Below are 18,122 nucleotides of genomic sequence, written 5' to 3'. Positions count from 1 at the left end.
ATCCAAGGAACATGTCTTTGCTTAGCATTTGGAAATTAGGCCACTTAATGTTGCATGAACACAGTTTCCTCATTATAGAGCTGACTGTTTAATTATTTTCCCCTTACTCTTTATCCTCTGTTTCACAGTAACACGTCCCTGGTGCATGTAATGTGCTCATTAAAGCATATATTCTGCTCATGGTGAAACATTGAACATCAAATTAGTCCATTCTTTATCTGACTCTTTTTTTTTTCTAAAATGGCCACAAACTCCTTCACACCAGTGGGCTGAGGAAGAAGGTCACTGCAGCAAGGGTTTATTTTCACATATGGGTGTGTGTTTATTATTCCAGCACTGCAAGAGGGATGGGGTTTCTAACGGGACTGTGTGAATACCCTGCTTGTACTTTTCACATAGGGGACAGAAAAACTGCTACCACAAATCATCCAATTTTCCTTAAGAGGGTCAGGCTATTACCAGGATTGTGTGAGCTTTCCTTTATCATTGTGCAGGGCTTTGAGCTGTTTGAAACTTTTTCCACATGGCTGCTCCCAGAATAGATTGAACACTCTGGCAAAACTCTGGCGCAGTTGATGAATAAGGCTCCTAAGAAATCTGAGAGCTGTCGCTCTTCCTTAGACGAGAAGAACTCGCTGGGTACGATTAGGGCTCCTGGTAAACAGAGGCAAAGGTTTTAATAGGATTATGGAATGGCACTTACTTGAAGAGACAAGGATTTGAAGTGGGCAAGGACAGGTTTGCAGGGATAGGGAACCTGTTAAAGCCTGCAGAAACCTTGGATCTAAAAACCAGCTCTCATTCTTCGGGTTTTATTTTGGTTGGGGTTTTTTTTCTGGGTTGTTTTTTTTTTTTTGTCATATGGGAAAAACTCACCCTACTGTTGGGAAGAGGTTTTATGAAAGTACAGGAGCATGATTTGTTCTAAAATAAGCTTCATGTCCATAGCAGGGATCTGTTACTCTGTGTTTCCAGCCTAGATCTATCATGGTAAGTCATATACAGCGTCTGCCTCCTAATTTGCAAATCCTGTGCGTGATCCCCTCCTGTGTGTCTTTGAGAGCTGTCAGAAACTCACAGCGTGAAAATGCACAGGAACCTTCCCCCTTCTCTCTAGGATATTTATAAATTCACTGTGAGTTTACCAGGGTTGGGTTTTTTCAGCTCCAGAATCTCCAATAAGTTGCAAAACATCACTCCTTTCCCAAGGCCTGGTGCGCTGCCCCACGCAGGGATATTTGGCAGATCCCCTCTCCCTGCACACAGGGATGCTGCTGACCACGTGTGACTCTGCTCCTGTGAAGCAATGAAAGGCAGAAAAAAGGAAGGAATAAATGAATTAGTGAGTAAAACCCAAAAAGAAATATAATAATAAACAGTAAGATGTCGGGAAAGTGATGGCACACACTTGGCTGAAAACAGTCCCTACTTATAATAGCTGTAACAATAATCCTTTAAACTTTTTTGCAAACTATTATTACGTTACTGCTAAAAGAAAAGGGATTAGGTTTGGAGTGTCTGAATTAGATTACATTGCATCTAATGAACCCTTGTTTAAATTGTTTTAATAAAGTGAAATAGGGAAACTCAGTGAAACTAATGAGCTGATTTGGGAGGATACTGTTTGATAACCCAGCTAATCCCCATTAAATCTATTGTTTATTAAAAAATCATGATCTTGACTATTCCACTACTGGCTTTGCCCTTTCTAAATTCTGTAGTTGGACATATTTAAATAATTACCCTAAGTGATTTTCTGTATTGAATAAGCAGTGCAGCAACGACTGGGGCTACCATGCCTATTGAAAATACTTTAGGCTCTGCAGCTCTTTTTTTAACTCACATTATTTTTATGTAGACTTCCCATTGGTGAGAGCTGTGACATTCTCCTGATGGGGTGGGTTTGCAATGAGGTCAGTGTCTGTTTGCCAAGCAAGGGAGAGTCTGCTTTGGTGGAGGAAAAAGCACCAGCTGTTCTGGGAAATAAAAGGGAGATGGACATGTTTGCAAGCTTGGGATAGTAAGGAATTAGATGGACACGTAATGTCATCTCTTACTTTATTTTTCAAAGGTGAGTTTTGCCACAAGATGGATACACACAGGATGGAATTCTCTTACAGACAAAGAGTGCTATCCTCTCACTGGTCACCAACCAGCTCCTGAAGCTGATGGGAATTGTCTGTGAGCACCTCTGAATTCAGGGAGGATCATGTTTGTCTTTGCTGCTCCTGAACATCAAATGGTCTCTCTGACCTGCAGTTCAGAGAGATGTCCCAATAGTAAAATTCAAGCAGTCCTTGAACATAGAGGAAAGACAGGGATCCCTTTAAATGAGGGTCCTAAAACTTGACCCTGTAAGAAACTGCATGGTTTGCAAACGTCCCACAAGTTCCTGGTGGGAGCTACAGACGCACTTAATTATGTAGAAAAGGATCGTATAAACATTAAAAGCCTAGTTTATGATTTAACCTAATACAAGCAGTTTATGATGCATCTTTTTATAGTGAGTCATTAATCACTGCACTAAGGATCTCTTGCTTCTCTGGTGCTCCCGTGTCAGGTGAGTGAATTGCTCTTCTTTTTACTTTGTACCCATCAACTGCAGGAGTGGGTGAGAAGAGATGAAACATTTATTTTAAAGGATGCTCTAGTAGAAGTCAAATTCTGCTTCCACCGTTAAGAATCTGAACAAATTAAATAAAAAATATGTTGCCACATTGTCAAGTGAAAGTAAAACCTTTTTCTTCTATGGCCAGCATCAGCTTTATTCTCAGTAGCACTGTGATACACCTCAACGGGGAGAATCCTCAGCAGCTGATGAATTCTCAGAGGTGTTAACTCAGAGATTTGAAGAAACAAGCAAACAGAACACCACCACCTCCCACCCCAACTAATGACTTACCCAGTCTGAGATATCTGAAATCAAGCATGTTGTGTGTGCAGGAACACAGTCCCACCTCTGGGTTTGCACAACTGCAGTGTGTGCTGTGAAAAAATCGTGGTGCAGATGCCCTGAAATCTCTTTATGAGGAGATAGAACTCATTATATAATGGACTGTAATATACAAAAAAATTATTAGGCTTCCCAAACTTACGTTATGTGCCCTGCCTTTACTTTCTTTAAAAATAGACGAACTGCATTTTCTCTGAACAGAAATGCTAATGGTGTATCGTTGGGTAGTGAATTCTTGATCTGATTTTATTACCTTCAGCTAAGGAGATTTAGATTCCTTTGAGCAGTCAGTGTTTTAAATGCAGATTCCAGGCTGGTACGCTGTAATAAAAATGTCACAAGGTTTATTGTATAGCAAAGTTTAATTCTGAATTCTGGACAATGCTTTTTGCTCTGTGTGATTTACGAGGTCAGGTCCCTGATCTGAGAGCTAAGTAGAAACCCTTTCTGGAGAGTGTCTCAAAATTTCAGGGTTTTTTCCCACATGCTTAAATAAAATACGAGTGACAAGCATTCAAAAATACAGGTTAATCGAAATGCCTTACTTTGGTAAATCTAAAAATACTTCATTTTTATTTTGACCTTTCCCAAGCTGTAATTTTTAGTGGAAATCAATGACGTTTTGAATGAAAAGTTTTAAAAGAAAGCCTTTTAGTTCGAAGACGTTTAATCACTTAAATGATGTTAACGAAAACCCACAACTGCTGACATCCGAAAATGTAGTGCACTCTGTCCTTAGACGTGCCTATTCACACTGGAGTGCAATAAATCAGCATTTTCAGCAGGAAGTTAAATGCTATTAAAATGTTTCTGAGCAGTTCTACACTGCCTAAGCAAAATCCTAATAAGTGATGTAATCTACTGTTGTTGGAAGTCGCCCCATTGCTTGGGTTGCAGAGATCTCGGTGATAAATCTCCCAGGTCCAGATAAGGTGTGAAAGGTGTCCTCTTTCTCCAGCTCCAGTTTAATTTAGCAGTTTTACAGGCATTTTCCTGTGGTGAAAGAATGTTAAGCTTGTAAAGCCGAGCATTAAGAAACCATGAAAGGATTGAATTCGTGGTGCCCGGATTACATCAATTTTTGTGGCTCCTTTCCCTCTGCAGAACAGGGATTGGAGCAGCCTGTTCTGTGGGGGTGTGAATATGTGATGAGCTGGGTTCAGCATCTTCTAATTCCACTGGAGTTCCACAGATTCAGGCAGGATGAGATTAGGCTTGACATCTGTATGTAGCAGTAACACACTCTGCCTGGAAAAGGAGACAGGCTTAGTGGTAAGTGAAGAAGCTCATGCAGGCTTTAAATCCCAGGCTGCTGAACCCTGGAGTGTCCAGAGCCGCCAGGAATCACCACTGGTGATTCCAAATTAATATAGTCTTAATTGTACTTTAAATGAGGTGTATGATCCTCTTTTTGGGGACAGAACCCAACTCCCTACCTGCCTGCAAATTCTTTGAACCACACTGTCCTTTCTTCTTTTTTTTTTTTAAATTTTTTTATTTTCTTACTTTCCTCCTTATTTTTCTATTTATTAAATTGAACATAACTATAACCTGGAATGGAAAACAGTGGTTTCATCAGAACACAGTGCAGTGGTGCTCTAGCATGAAATTGCCAGCACACCACAGGCTGGGGCTTGTGAATGCCCTTAAAACCACTCTCCAAAGTGGGAGCACTGGAAATAGCCCAGAAAAGAGCATCTGGCCATTTGGCTCCCATATCACATCATGCTCCATCGAGTGTAACATTTTATGTTACAAACTCTTTCATGTACCAGGACATTATCAAAGCACAAGGCTGGAAATTTCAGAGAGAGATCAACACTGAAAGAACTGAGGAGAGAAAATGCTTTCTTTAGTCTTTGCCACTTTCTTCTCAGCCACTTTTCCTGCAGGTTTGATCTAAATGTAACAGAGGTTTCTGTGCAGAGGCAAGTGTGAACTGAATGAGAGAGAGAGGGAAAATGAGCAGAAGCTGAGTGTGCTAATTGTGTTGAGATTGAAATAGGTTTCACTTGCCTAATGATGAGTCTGAACCAAACACTAGAGATGAGCTACAGCTGCTCAGAAAACTTTCTGATACAACATGTTTCCTGTTGAAAAATATCAGCTCGTCCATAACTCCAAGGGTTCTGTGGAAGTCTAAATTTTGATGCTGATTACTGAAAGCCTGGCTTGGGTTGTTGTGTACCCAGGGGTGCCCAGCTGTCAGTCCTTAGCTGGGTCCCAGCATACCTGGCAAAAGATTTCTCTGAGTTTTTTTGAACCATTTTCAGAACTCTTACAAAAGAAAAAAAAAAAACCACCAGTTCTTTGGAAAGCATCCTCTTTCCACTCAAAAAATGAGATGTGAAAGGCTTTCAGGATACCAGCTGTTCCCAGAGCAGGGGGATGCCCATTTTCTAATTGACTTTTTGAGTAGCTCCCCAGTTGGTTCTCGTTTTTCTGGGGATGAGAGGTTTAATCAGAACATCTAGGAATTATAAAGGGCTCTTTACAGTGGCAGGAGTCCTTTCAGCCTGGGTTTCTGCAGTTGGAGCAAAGGTTTGGCTCGGGCTGGAGTCCTTGTGTGGTGGTTCCTCAAGCCAGACCAGCAGCCTGGGGAAGTCCTGGAGGAGCAGCTGGTGGGTGTGGGACCCACAGCTCAAACTGCTTTCCTTGGCAGTGCCCAGGGCTCCTGTGTGTGACTGTGCAGGGTTTTCCCAGACCCCATTCTCCAGGTAACTGCTCTCACTTGGAAAAGTGTTGCTCAGCCTCAGAGGTGAGCTGTCAGCTTTATGGGGTCTGGAGGCGGGGTTGGAGGTGTTTACGTGTGTAGCTCTCCATCTGGAGCTGAGGTTGTTACCCTTGTAGGAATATTCCACTCACCATTATTTATGATGTTGAGCAGAGCAGTGTAAATCCTCACCACTGGCAGGTGGAAGTGATTTTGTCACGTGGGCATGAGGGTGACAGAGCTGATATTTGAGGAGTTGTAGGCTTGGAGGGGGAAGGTGTTGTGGGGCTCAGATTTGCTTGGGTTTTGTTTTAGTTCTGCCTGGAGAACTCTGGGAGGAAACATGACATTTTTTCCTGCATTTTTTTGCCGTCTGCTAAGGAAATATCTAACTGACTAATAATTATCCTTGCACTGGTGTTGCCTGAGTAGAGCAAAGCGTGTTGAGCTGACCTGTGTGACAGGTACCTCTGAGCTGAGGAGCAGGAGCAGGGGAGGAATAAATGTATGTACCCGTGTTGTCGAATAAAGGTTCACTCCTTGGTGCCAAAAAAAAATTAATATCATTATCTGTGTAGTGTATAACACATGGAAAAAAGGAACTTAACACAGTGCATGAAAGAGAGAAGCTATTTTCTGTGGAAGGCAGCAGCAGATTGGCCACCAGTGAGAAGTGCAATCTCTGCTTCTGCCCCAAAGAGCTCACAGAGGAGTGAGACCCAGCACAGGGCACGGAGCAGGAAAACAGGACCCTGTTCTGCTGAGCACAGGCAGGAAAAAAAGCTTCAATAAAATGCTTAAAAAGTCTCAGAATTTCAAGCTTCCCTCTCTTAAATTTTGTTTTCTGCCTAGGAAAAAATGGGGAAGCAGGTTGGTTGAAATGTTTTGTTAGCATGTTTATTGTAATTTACACAGCCCCATATGTAGTTTCTCTGCTCACATGCTGCAGCTTGTCTGGATACATACAGACAAATTCCCTCTGCGTCCTCATATGTCATTGTTTCTCTTCCATAACATCAGATTAGATTGCATGGCAGTGTTAGACATATATATATATATATATATGTGCACAAATGCATTGGTCAAAATGCCAATTGCTTTCCATTGGTAACGTTCTTCCAGCATAATGGAAAGGTGTTAGCCATTTAAAAGCGAGGAGAAACAAACACAAAATGACATAACTGTCATTTCTATTCGTATCCTAGGCTTAGAAAAAGCAGATCTCACTGAAAAATCATATTTAATATGACATACAGAATTTATAACATGAGAAATGCAGCCAAGGAGAACCCAGAGAAGCATCAAAATATGTTTGCAAAATCTGTGCTGGGTGCAACTGCGTGTTACATATTCAAGTGTTTTGACTGTTATGAAATAATCTATTTGCATGTTTTTGGTAAAACTGTAGCTGCATATTTCTACCTAAAATGTCACTTAGATTTCCTCTGTGTCTCTAACAGCGTGTCATTTGCACAAATGTCTTCCTATCAGCAGAAAAACAAATGATGCAATAACTTGAGAACATGTCCTGTGTGTAATTCCTGGCACACTGAAGGAACAGGTGAGTGAGGATGGCTCCACTGAACCAAGGGGGAAACTGAGGCAGAGGGTGCTAACAATGTCCTCGTGGGATGCCTGAGAGGCATTTGGTGGCAGAGCCCACGTTGAAACTACTTAAAATAAACTTTATTGTATTTCTCTACCAGTTGGTCTGAATTCAGAACCTGAGATGGTTACTGGAGGTTCCAGCACGCACATGTGTTACAAGAACTCTGCTTTAGATTCCTGTGTTCCTTTAGGGTGTGATTGAGTGAAGAAAGGACAGGGCTGTGATGACCTTCAAGAGGAATAGGCAAGTTCTAAAGCCCAGTTCTGCTTAGGAGTGTGAGAGCACGTTCAGAGCGATTCTCTTGAGATCTGCCTTTGCTGTTCCTGTTTCCAGCTGCTCTCAACACGTTGTGCTGGCAGGTACCTAATGGGTTGTAGGGTTTCTGTTACATATTCTGGGTTCCTCTCTGTGTTGGGGTCACCTGCTGCTGTCTCATTTCCCCCAGGGAGGGGAGATGGTGCTATTTTCTGTCTCTGCCTCCCCTCAGCTCACCACGAATAGCCCATGGGGGGCCAGTCTGGCCGAGGACAACACGGGGTGTCCTCCTTGTGCAGCCATAACATCACATTCCTCCTTCCCTCCTTTCCCTCGCCCTTTCTGCCGCTCGTCAAGGAGCTCATTGACTCCACTGAGCAGCTGTGCTGCAGGAACGTGCAGTCACAGGCTGTACTGGTGCTGGGATGACTGGTGGGCTGTGAGTGGTGCTGTGTTCCCTACCCCTCTGTCTGTGGTTCAGCCTCTCCTGCTCCTGGGCCGAGCGTCTGTCGCCTTTAGCCGAGGGGCTCCGATCTGCCGGAGCCCGTGAGCTCAGAGAGCTGCTGACAGTCCAGCCCCAGTTAGCTGCGAGTTCAAGGTCAAACGGGACTTTAAAATATGAATAAATGTCAGGGTTTGCTGGCACATCGATCTCAGTCTTTCTGATTGCTGCCAGATCGCATGAATAAATTAGCCCTGACAGGTGCGATAAATTGTATGGACTACTGATCTCAAACAGTAAATGTTAAAGAAGGACGTGGAAGGCCTGGAGGGGAAAGTACCCTCTGCAGATGCTTGCATTGAGTGAGGTGAGCTTTGATACAGCGCTCAGGGGATGATCTTCAGGCAGGAGGAGGCCTTTTTGTTCATTTGGGCTCCTGTGCCACGCCAGGGCACGTCTGCCCCGATGTGTTGATTTCCTTTGTCAGAGGGAGTTTGGGTTACTGTGCAGAGCAGGAGAGCTCCAGCTGCCCTACCCATGTGGTCCTACTACATGTGTCTCCATCTAAGAACTTCCTGTTTTCTCAAGTCTACAATCAGATATTACAATCCTCTCCAAAATAAGGCATTAACAGAAAGCCAGACTTCTTGTCACAAACGTTTAGACTTGCTCTTTTCTGTGTACTATTATCCTTTAATTAAGCATGCCCTCTTTCTGCAGTATCATGCACACATTCTGTCTCCTCATCTGTGTGTTTGTGTATATAAGTCTGTGTATACATATTTATATGTAAGTAGAGATCATGGACTAGTGCTCATTTCGGGCCATTCCTCCTCCTGTGAAATACTTGGATTTATGCCATGGTATGGTTAATCTGAAATGCACATTTCAAATACAGAGGCATTTTTCTCTCCAAAAGCAGAAATGTATTGATGTGCTTTATTTTGTAGCAAAAGAGTGAAAGGGAGAAAGTTTGGGTTTGTTTCAGTTGATATTACAAAATGAGTCTAAATTCAGTAGATTTAAAATTTTCATGGTGAACCTTCTGCATAACTCCTTTGTCTTAACTGTAAATATACAACCACCAGATTTGCACATATATTGACCATTAATATACGTAATCAGTAGCATATGTATAATTTAAAAGGGACTATTATGACTCTGTTGTTTACATGCCAAAATGTTTGAGTGCTGTGATGAACTGATCCATCTTCAAGACATGTGTAGTGTTAGAATGGAAGGAGTTACTAAAAAGGATTTTTACTTACACAGAAATGGGTATATTTATGTAAAAATAGGATGATGTATGCACAGGTTGAGAGGGAAAAGGATGGGAGAGAGAGAGAGGCCTTTTCTTATGACAAGAGCTTCAGCAGATGGAAGGTATCCAGCACTGGCTGTGCATGTGATCAGCGTGTTAAGAGCAGTGATGAGAAAATGGGGTGTATGACAGAAAGGAGGGTCAGCCACGGTGCTGAGTGGTAAGAAGCAAATTGCCTGGTAAGAAGGATTTTGAGAATCATATAGAAGCTCTGGAAAGATTAGCCAACGCAGGCAGGTGTCTCCAAGCCTCAAAATGTGTGCTTTTCTGATTACTGGTATTAGAGGGAAAAAAAAATGTTTACAAAGCAATAGGGAGGAGAATGAAGATTATATTTTGAAGGCCAGGGAAGCATTGTGCTAGACTTAGGAATTGGGCAGAAAAAGCAGAAAAAGTAAATAGATAAGAAAGAAGCATTAGTATTGCTACAACTGGGGCTTCTTGAACACATTCCAGATGAAATGAGGAGGGATTTACTCACAAGAGCCGAAAGATCTTCAGTCAAAAAGGATGCAGAGATTATTAAGGATTTTTTTTTTATTAATTTTTTTTTGCATGCCTACAAAAGTGCATCTCTATTTCTGCTCATTGTTTTCAGATTTGGGGGCAGGGGAGCAGAGTGGGACATGTCTACAATTCTGTGTCAAAACGAGCTCTGTCAGGCATCTGCTGAAAGAAGAGGTCAGAGAGTCAGTTTTGAAACAACCTGTGGTTGTATCAGGGAGCTGTATCAGAGCTGCCTGAAATGAAGCTGGCCTGTCCCTGGAGAGGGAGGAGTTGTGGATAATAGAGTGTGGAGCCAAGCCCTCTGTGTTCTGCCCTCAACAACCTCAGTGTTAGGCCAGATCTGGTGTAAATTTAATGAGTCCATTACCTTCCCTGTACCATGCAAGCAGCATGGGCATCCTTCTGTCCCCCCCTTCCCAGCTACTCCTTAGGACATTTTTTTACCTTGAGGGTCAATGGATTTTGCTTCTGGAGTCATGCTGAGGTGTTCTCCTTTCTAAAACTCTAGGAAGGGAGTTTTAGAGAGCTGAATTTAGACCCAGGTTTGTGTCATTCTGTGCTCAGTAGCATTGCATGTGTTTTCATCCTTACAGGTTGCTCATGGTTGTCTTCAGCTGAAAGCAGAGCAAAAATAATTGCTCAGGGAAGCGTGGTTCATTTTTCTTGTTCCTCAGTAGTCCATATTCAGTGTCTCTTCAGAGGGTTGTAGTGATGTGCCACTGTTCTATAAGTTACTTTCTCGCCCTTTCCCTTCCCTCTGCCTGTTTTAATTAAGCACAGCCCGTTGTCCATCTTACTGCAGCAACACTTCCTGTCATGTCAAATGCCAGAGGCAGTTTCTACATGAAAAAGTAGCAAATTCTCGCACTTAAGATGCTTCTTAGACCTTTCCCCAAAGGTTGTTGCCACTCTGCATACCTTGCCGGGCACTGATGGGTTTTTTTGGGAGTCTGGATGTGAATGGCTGACTGTCAGCACACCCCTGTTTGTCTCTAGGTGCTTTCACAGCAGTCTCTGGGTTAAACAGCAGATGTGCTGTCCATTCTGCCTGGCAGTGTTTGGACAGACAGAACCAAACCAGGAGCAAGGAAGGTGTCAATGTGACCGTGCTGGTCGTGTGTCGTGGTGAGAACCACGAAAGCAAGACGGTGTTTGACTTTGCTCACTTTTCAGCCCTGGCAGGCAGGTGTGGTGTGCAGGCAGCACTCACTAAATCCTCTCTAGGGCAGCCTGTGGGGGTTGGATATCTTCTGCATTCTGCACATGAGTTGGCAATGAGGGAAGTGTTTTGTGGGGATAGTGGAGAGGAGCCACTACTCCAGTGCAGGAGACAAATGGTTGGGACCGAAACATCTCGAGCTGTGCAGGGAAGGAGGGAGTGCTGAAAATTTGTACGATTTTCCCACCTTGGTTCAGCTTTTCTTCCAGTCTTAAATCCTTCCATTCTGGCAAGTCTTTGGACTTTTTCTCCACCTTCTGTTTCCTGCTCTTGCCAATGTATCTCATTCTTTTTCATCAGTCTCCTTTCCCTCCGCCTTTCCTGGCTCGGCTCCACCAGTCCTTAATGCTCCACATTCTCCTCGAGCTGTGCCAGTGACTTATGAGCACAGTGCTGCTGTGGACACCAGACCTCTTAAGTACCTTAGCAACTCCCAGGAAAGCTCATAAATGTCTTTGACAATGGATGTTTGAAGTAAGAGGGAAAATTAGAGGTTTGAGGAGCTTCTTGCTTAAGACGAGAGGCCTGGATTAGATGAGAAGGAGAAAATCTATTACTCGAGGGAGAAAAATATAAATGCCTTTTTTATAGCAAGGACAACTAACCAGGTGTCTTGCCTGTGACATGAAATGATACTGTAAAGAAAATGTTTTAGTTTGAACAGAAATTAATATTTGCAGCCATGCTTTTATTTCATGTGTCTTTAGAAGGTGACTCTTTTGGATGTCCATCTTAATGGACCTTGGCTTCTGGAGAACACAAGCCTTATATTTCAGGGGGAATTTAACTCTCTGTCAGCTTGGCTGCCCAACAATAGGAGCACTCTGTCACCAGTGTTTCTTAGTGATTGATTGTCAGTAAGGCACTCTAGAGTGACAACTTAATACTTTTCTACATATCCTTTAGCTAGCTTAGAGTGACATCCATGTATTGGCTCCAGAAAGTTATTTATAAGACTCTGGCTAGATCTCAGGCTAGTGCAAGATGAAGCTTTAGATGTCATTAACTGTGACAACATGGTATCTAGATTTCCAGCCCAACTTTGGGCTGGAATGCAGTGCACATTCTGCTATGTGTAGGCATCAAGCACCAAGGAGCCTGATAAATTGCTGTTGGGGTTTATTTTCAGAGTAGTGTCTAGCAATGCAGCTGGGCAATTCCCATTAATATTAATGGGAATTTAGCAGATAAATCTCCTTGAATAACTTTTAGAAAATTTACCCTTAATGGGCCTTACATTTCATTAGGCTGAGCTGTGTTTTGAAATTCCATTTGAGAAGGGTGAAGTGATAGATATAATAACGAGGGATATGCAAAAAACAGTAGGATGCACATTTCTTCATGGCACTGGAGGCTTACAGTACTTTTAAATCGGGGCATCCTGCAATACTATTAATGAAATCCCCTTTAACCTTAAGGGGTAATTTTTTTCTAAGTGATCCACAGGGGATTTGGCTGTTAAATTTCCATTAACAGTAATGGGATTCACAGTATTACAAAGCAAGTTCCCCACCAGCCACGCTGGAATTCTACCCCCCGCGGCAATTAATCATGCCCATTGGGCCCATTAATGGAAATATGAAGCAAATTATCTGGCTAATCATGATCTGTGATCAATTGACTCTCCTGCAATAATTGATTGCTTGCTGGTTAAAGCCAACTCACAGCTTTTCTAGGGGAGTGATGAAGGGCGGGGTGTCCCTGTCACAGCTGAACATGCCAAGGCATCTGCAGCTCATAGACAGCAACATGCAAAGGTTTGCTAGTGGCTGTTCCTCCCTGTATTTCCCTGTCTTCCATCTCCTGGTTATCACTGCTCCAGTTTCCTTCCCTCTGACTCACATCCCTCATTTCTGGTCCCACGAGGACGGTTCTTGCCCCTTTGCCTTTACCGGGGGGTCAGCAGTGTCCTGCAGGAGTTCTGCCTGAAAGCATAAACTCATTTACCCTCTTTTGCCTGACCTGCTTTTCAAGGAGCATTCTCTGAGGTGATGGGCTGGTTGGATGCATCATGCCAAGGGTCATCCCTCAAATTGCTGGAAAGAGGAGAGGCACTTCAGCATGTCAGCTGAAGAGCTCGCTCCTCGCTCTTGCTCTGCTTAAATGTTACAGACAGAAGGATACAAAATTTACCTTTTTTTTTTTTTTTCCCCTTATTTTTTAATGCTTGGTTAAATCTAAGCCACTTAGTTGATTGGCTTGAGGGCTTTTTTTTTTTTTCCTCACTGGCGTTCTGTGAAGGATTAACGTTCTGCCAAAGTGTATCTTTAGTTGGGCCGCAGACTCAACTCTTGAGGGTAGTTTTTGATACACATTATAGTATTATGGTTAAGCTGACTGGCAAACATGCAAATCCAGGAGTGCCATGCAAAAATCAATAGCATCTCTTCAGGCACAGCACTAATTTATAGCCACACTGCATGACTGTGTCGTTTTCCTAATGAATTCTCCAGTGTGCAGAGGTGCACTAAACAACAAAGATAAATACTGGTGTGCAGAGGAGCATAATACAGATTTATAGCCACAACAGCACCCGGAGTACAGATGTTTTGCATACAACCAAGATTGGTTTATGAGCTTTTGCAAGCAGGGGTATCTGTATTGTAACTAAGGACTGTTTTTTCCAATGGAACTCGAAATTAATAAAGCAGCGGGAAACTTCTTAAAATACATTTTGGCACCATCCACATGGCAGTGTCTTCCACGTGCCCCACTACATGTGTTTCACCTCTTATTGAGAGCTGTCTGGTGGCACAGGTTGGGTGTTGAAAAGATCACCTGAGCAGCTGGGAAACAGATGTCATTGAAAAAGGGCACTTACAGGAGCACTAAAGCACTTTTTTAACACCCCTCCCAGAATGTGTATTAAGTTAGCCAAGCACCAACATATTGAGGAGCTTTTCATTGCCCACTTTGTCATTTGGCACAGGAACATTTAGTGCCTCGTTATTAATTTTTATATATTCAGAAGCTTATTTCTGCAGAAATCTTGATTTTATTTTTCTTCTTACCGGGGAAAATAAACCAAACTGCTTCTATTATGCTGTGTTTCCGTGGGGAGCCTTAGTAATGTACATAATATACAACAGCTGATGGCAAGTGATGATAAGTTGCTGGTACCACTGGGAGCTCTGGAATGAGTGGTTTACAAAGCCGAGTAAGTAATGAAAGTCCATAAACAAGACACTCCACGGAGCATCAGAGTGACAGAATTTTGGCACCGAGATTGAGGCTGTTTGGCTGGTATTGGAAATCCATATAACACCCTTCCCTCCTGGCATCTGCTACTTTGAGAAGGTTCAGTTCATTACAATAACAAATTTCAGCTCAGCCTGATTGCAGGCTGTGGCCTGCTGGATGGATGGCCTTACTCTGGAGCATCTTGTAGCTTGGTCTCACAATGGTGGGTGCTACAAGACGAGGCCTCCGTGGTCATTTGTCACTCCCCGACTCTTGGCAGGGTGCATGTGCTGATTTGTAGTTAATGCAGGTGATCTTTGTAGCCTTTCTGATCAATCCAACCTAATTAAAGGAGTAATTCCCTGGTTTTAGGGCCAATTTACCTTTCCAAGATGGTGTGAATGCCTGCAGCTCAACTAATAATGAGGTAGCATCTTAGAGCCAATTAAGTGCAAATGAATCAGTGGAGCCCATTAGACTTGGTACAGTTCGATACGAGATGGAGCAGGTGAATTTTTCCTTGTTAGGAACTCTGGTGTCTTATGGAAAGTTGGAAAACTCACAGCAGCTTCTCACACAGGAACGTCAGGCTCTGCATTCCTGAAAGCAGTCCTTGTCCTTAAGCTTCAACCAGCACACTGGGCTGGTTGAATGGCTTCCTAAAGCAGAGCTGTGCTGCCTAGAGGTCTGGGATTTAGAGCAGCCTGTATGTAATATATCTCTGGATGTTATTTTAGTGAATATTCTTGCAGATCAGCCCTCATCTATGAAAAGATTCTATTAATAAAACCAGCTGTGGAACAGGAAGACAGAATGGTGTTATTAGTAACTGCAAAACCCTTTCAAAGCACTATTCATCATCCAAATAATTTACTAAATGGTTTCTGAGAAGAACTATTAATTAACTGGCAAGAATGAGCCACTTTAACATTTGTTTATTGCACTAGGTCTGTTGGGCTCGTGGGCTTGGACCAGAAGAGAAATCATTTGAAGAAACGCAGGGGGACAAATTTTAGCTGTCCCCTCCACTGACAGAATATTGCAATGATTCACACTGTGAAAGCTGGTTTGGATTAGGGCCACATGAGAAGCTGTGGTGCTGTAGCTGTTTGAGGCTCAGTCTCTGAGGGCACACAGTCATTCCTGGCTGTCAAGTACCTCTGGGTTTGTTGTACCCATCAGGCACACTTATCCCTCCCAGTGCTTCCCAGAGTTATTTTTTTTTATTTTGTTTCTAATGTGTTGTTTTCAACTTAACTTGACAGTATTTTTCTGCATCTGAGAACCGAGTTGTTCTTGTAAATGGTCAGCTGTGGGAGCTGCTTCTGCCTTCACTGGAGGTGCAGGTGGACAATGTGGCCAGGGCTCAGGCTGTTAGGGCTGTTGTTGCAGAATGGATCTGAACTTGACACTGTGATACCTTTCTGCTCCATCCCTTCCCCTCCTGGCACTTAAACCACCAGAGCTGTGTTTGATAGCCCAGCATCAGCAACTCAGGGTCAGTAATGAGCACCTCAACGAGCCTTCCTTACAAGAGGAATTCTCTTTCCTTTTCCGCAGTATTGAGAAGTCCAGTGAGAAACAGTTCAGTGGCTGTGCTTTAATTAGATATTTAATACTGTGCAAATCAATTGGATGACAGAGAAGAAAGCGTTGTCAGTGCAGTTTAAAATATGCATTTGTTTTTTAATGGTGAGATGGGACAGATCTGCGGCATCGATTCTTTTTATAATTTGGTTTTTCTCTGTTGAAAAGTGCATTTCAATAATCACTATGATATAGAAAAAAAAAATCCTTATTTTTCAGTCCTTCTCTCTTTGTTCACATGTATCTTATGTTTCTGTCACATCTTTGCTTCTGTGTGCAGATCACTGTGGCTGGTTTATTCAAAGGTAGTGGGACGTGCTGGTGTTGGAGGAGACACGTTGATGTTGTAGGCAAAGTGTCATGTAAGGCAGAAGCTTTGTATAAATCAGAGTAACTAAAAGCAGACATCACTGTTCACTGTGAGCATCATCTGTGTCACAAGGGGTTTGCAGAGACGTATCTGAAGATGGTATTTGGCACAAAGCATCTGGGTTTGTTTTGTTCTACTGCAAATGTTAAGCCTGAATTTGTTCTGGCATCCGGGTCATCACTAGAGCAAGGGGAGGCAGCTTGCTTATCAGTCTCCCCTTTGAAGTGAGGGAATAAAGAATGAAAAGTGCATTGTGTTTACCTGAATATTAAAAACACTGACCACACAGTGGCAGCCTTCATTATTGTAACTCAGCCCACTCAGAGAGGGTTAGAAAGGGTGTGGGTGAGTTAGAAAAGGCTGCTTGAAATACTGATATTAGGCTGTAATATAAACCTAGGGCTCAATCCACTGAATCTTTCAATGTGAGATATCCATAGGGTCATTAGATGGCTTTTCTCAGCATGTTCTGTGTCATCTGCACTGTTTGGTTTTTTTTTTTTTTTTCCCCACAAAGGGAGAGATGTTAATTGAATAATTCAGATATGTGAACAAGGCTGGTTACCATGAGTGTCTTATGCTGCCTTGTCGTGCAAACGGGAGAAGGTGGCTATACAGGTGATGAGCTTATTAAATAGACCTGTGACACTGCTTTCAGTGACAAGATCTCAGCCAGAAGCCCAATGTTACTTTACTTTATAGGCTGAGCTTTCATTAGCACGTTACACACTTCCTGTAAGCAGATGCTGTGGACAACAATTCCAGCCTAGTTGGTCTGGTCAGGTGCATGAGCCACTGTCAGGACATCTGGGCATCCCCAGTCAGTGGTGAGTCATGCTTGCAGAGCTGTGGGATTTGAATTTTTTTTTTTTTAATCCTGTATGGGGTGCAGTAGATTGGCAAAGGTTGAAGGAGTTTTTCTCTGAATTTATTCCAGTGAAGATGTATGTCCTTAGTGAAGTTGCTTTTTTTTCTTGTTTGTTGTCTCTGTGTTTACCAACTGCAGTTTTAGATTGCTTTAGATTGCTTCTCCAGACAACATAAGTGCATTTCACTGTTCATAGTGTTTCACTTCAGTGTTTCAAAAAGGTAGCACTAAACTACTTACTCATGTCAACACTGAAGACTGAATCACTTCTCTCACTTACATGTCTGTGACAAATTTCAGAGTGTTTTCAGAATGTGACACATCCTTTCAGTGAAGATGTCAAAGAAACTAATGTCTTGCTGATTTGATTCAGAAAGAGGGAATCAATTCCGAGTGTGAAGGTAACATCTGTGTGCAGAGTTGCCCGAGACTGCTCAGCCCAGATCTGCAGTGTAAAGCACCTTCCACCTGAATTAGAGCTTTCACAGCAGTCCACTATGTTTATTTAATTACATACATTCACTTTGATATCTGTTAATTGACCAGTCCTAATTATCTTTGTGTTGACAAGCCCTGAAGTCTCTGGATCAAAAGGTAAAGTGTTTTATATTGTGCCCTGCACCACTAAGCCCTTAAGTGGATTTTCGTTTGTGGCAGGACCACGTGTTGGGCTGGTGGGAGAGAACTGGGCACACTGACTTTAGTCCATGGAGAAATTTATATACCAGACATCACAAGGAATATCTGAGGGCTCTGGGGTATTGGTCTGGTAGTGAAAAACAAGAGAGCCTTTCCAGAATGAAGAACTTGCGTGACAAAGACTTAAAAACATAAAGTGTTTAAAATTTGATTCTTACCTCTTTCTCTCCCCAGTCCTGGGCTATTTCTTCTCATTCTGCTTTTTGGCAACCTCAGACTTTCTTAAAAACTTTAAAGCAACTGTGAGAGTAAGAAATATGTTAGCCTAACCTCTGGAGACAAGCTTCTATCTAGCACGAGAATCAACTCGAAGTTCTGGACTATAAATTTTGTTCTTGCCATTAGAGCTGAGAACCCTCGGCTGAAGATGGACTAAGAAAGAACAACATTCAGACTTTT

At 42.7% G+C, this 18,122-nt stretch overlaps 1 protein-coding gene across 1 annotated transcript in view; it reads left to right on the top strand.

The window, feature by feature from the left end:
• Positions 1-18,122, top strand: part of GALNT9 (polypeptide N-acetylgalactosaminyltransferase 9) — a 122,923-nt gene that overhangs the window by 60,572 nt on the left and 44,229 nt on the right.

Source organism: Myiozetetes cayanensis, unplaced genomic scaffold (assembly GCF_022539395.1).
Source record: "Myiozetetes cayanensis isolate MyiCay16 unplaced genomic scaffold, myiCay2020 scf21, whole genome shotgun sequence".
Taxonomy (NCBI): Eukaryota; Metazoa; Chordata; class Aves; order Passeriformes; family Tyrannidae; genus Myiozetetes; species Myiozetetes cayanensis.
Note: the sequence above shows the minus strand (reverse complement) of the source record. Positions and strands in the feature narration are given on the sequence as shown.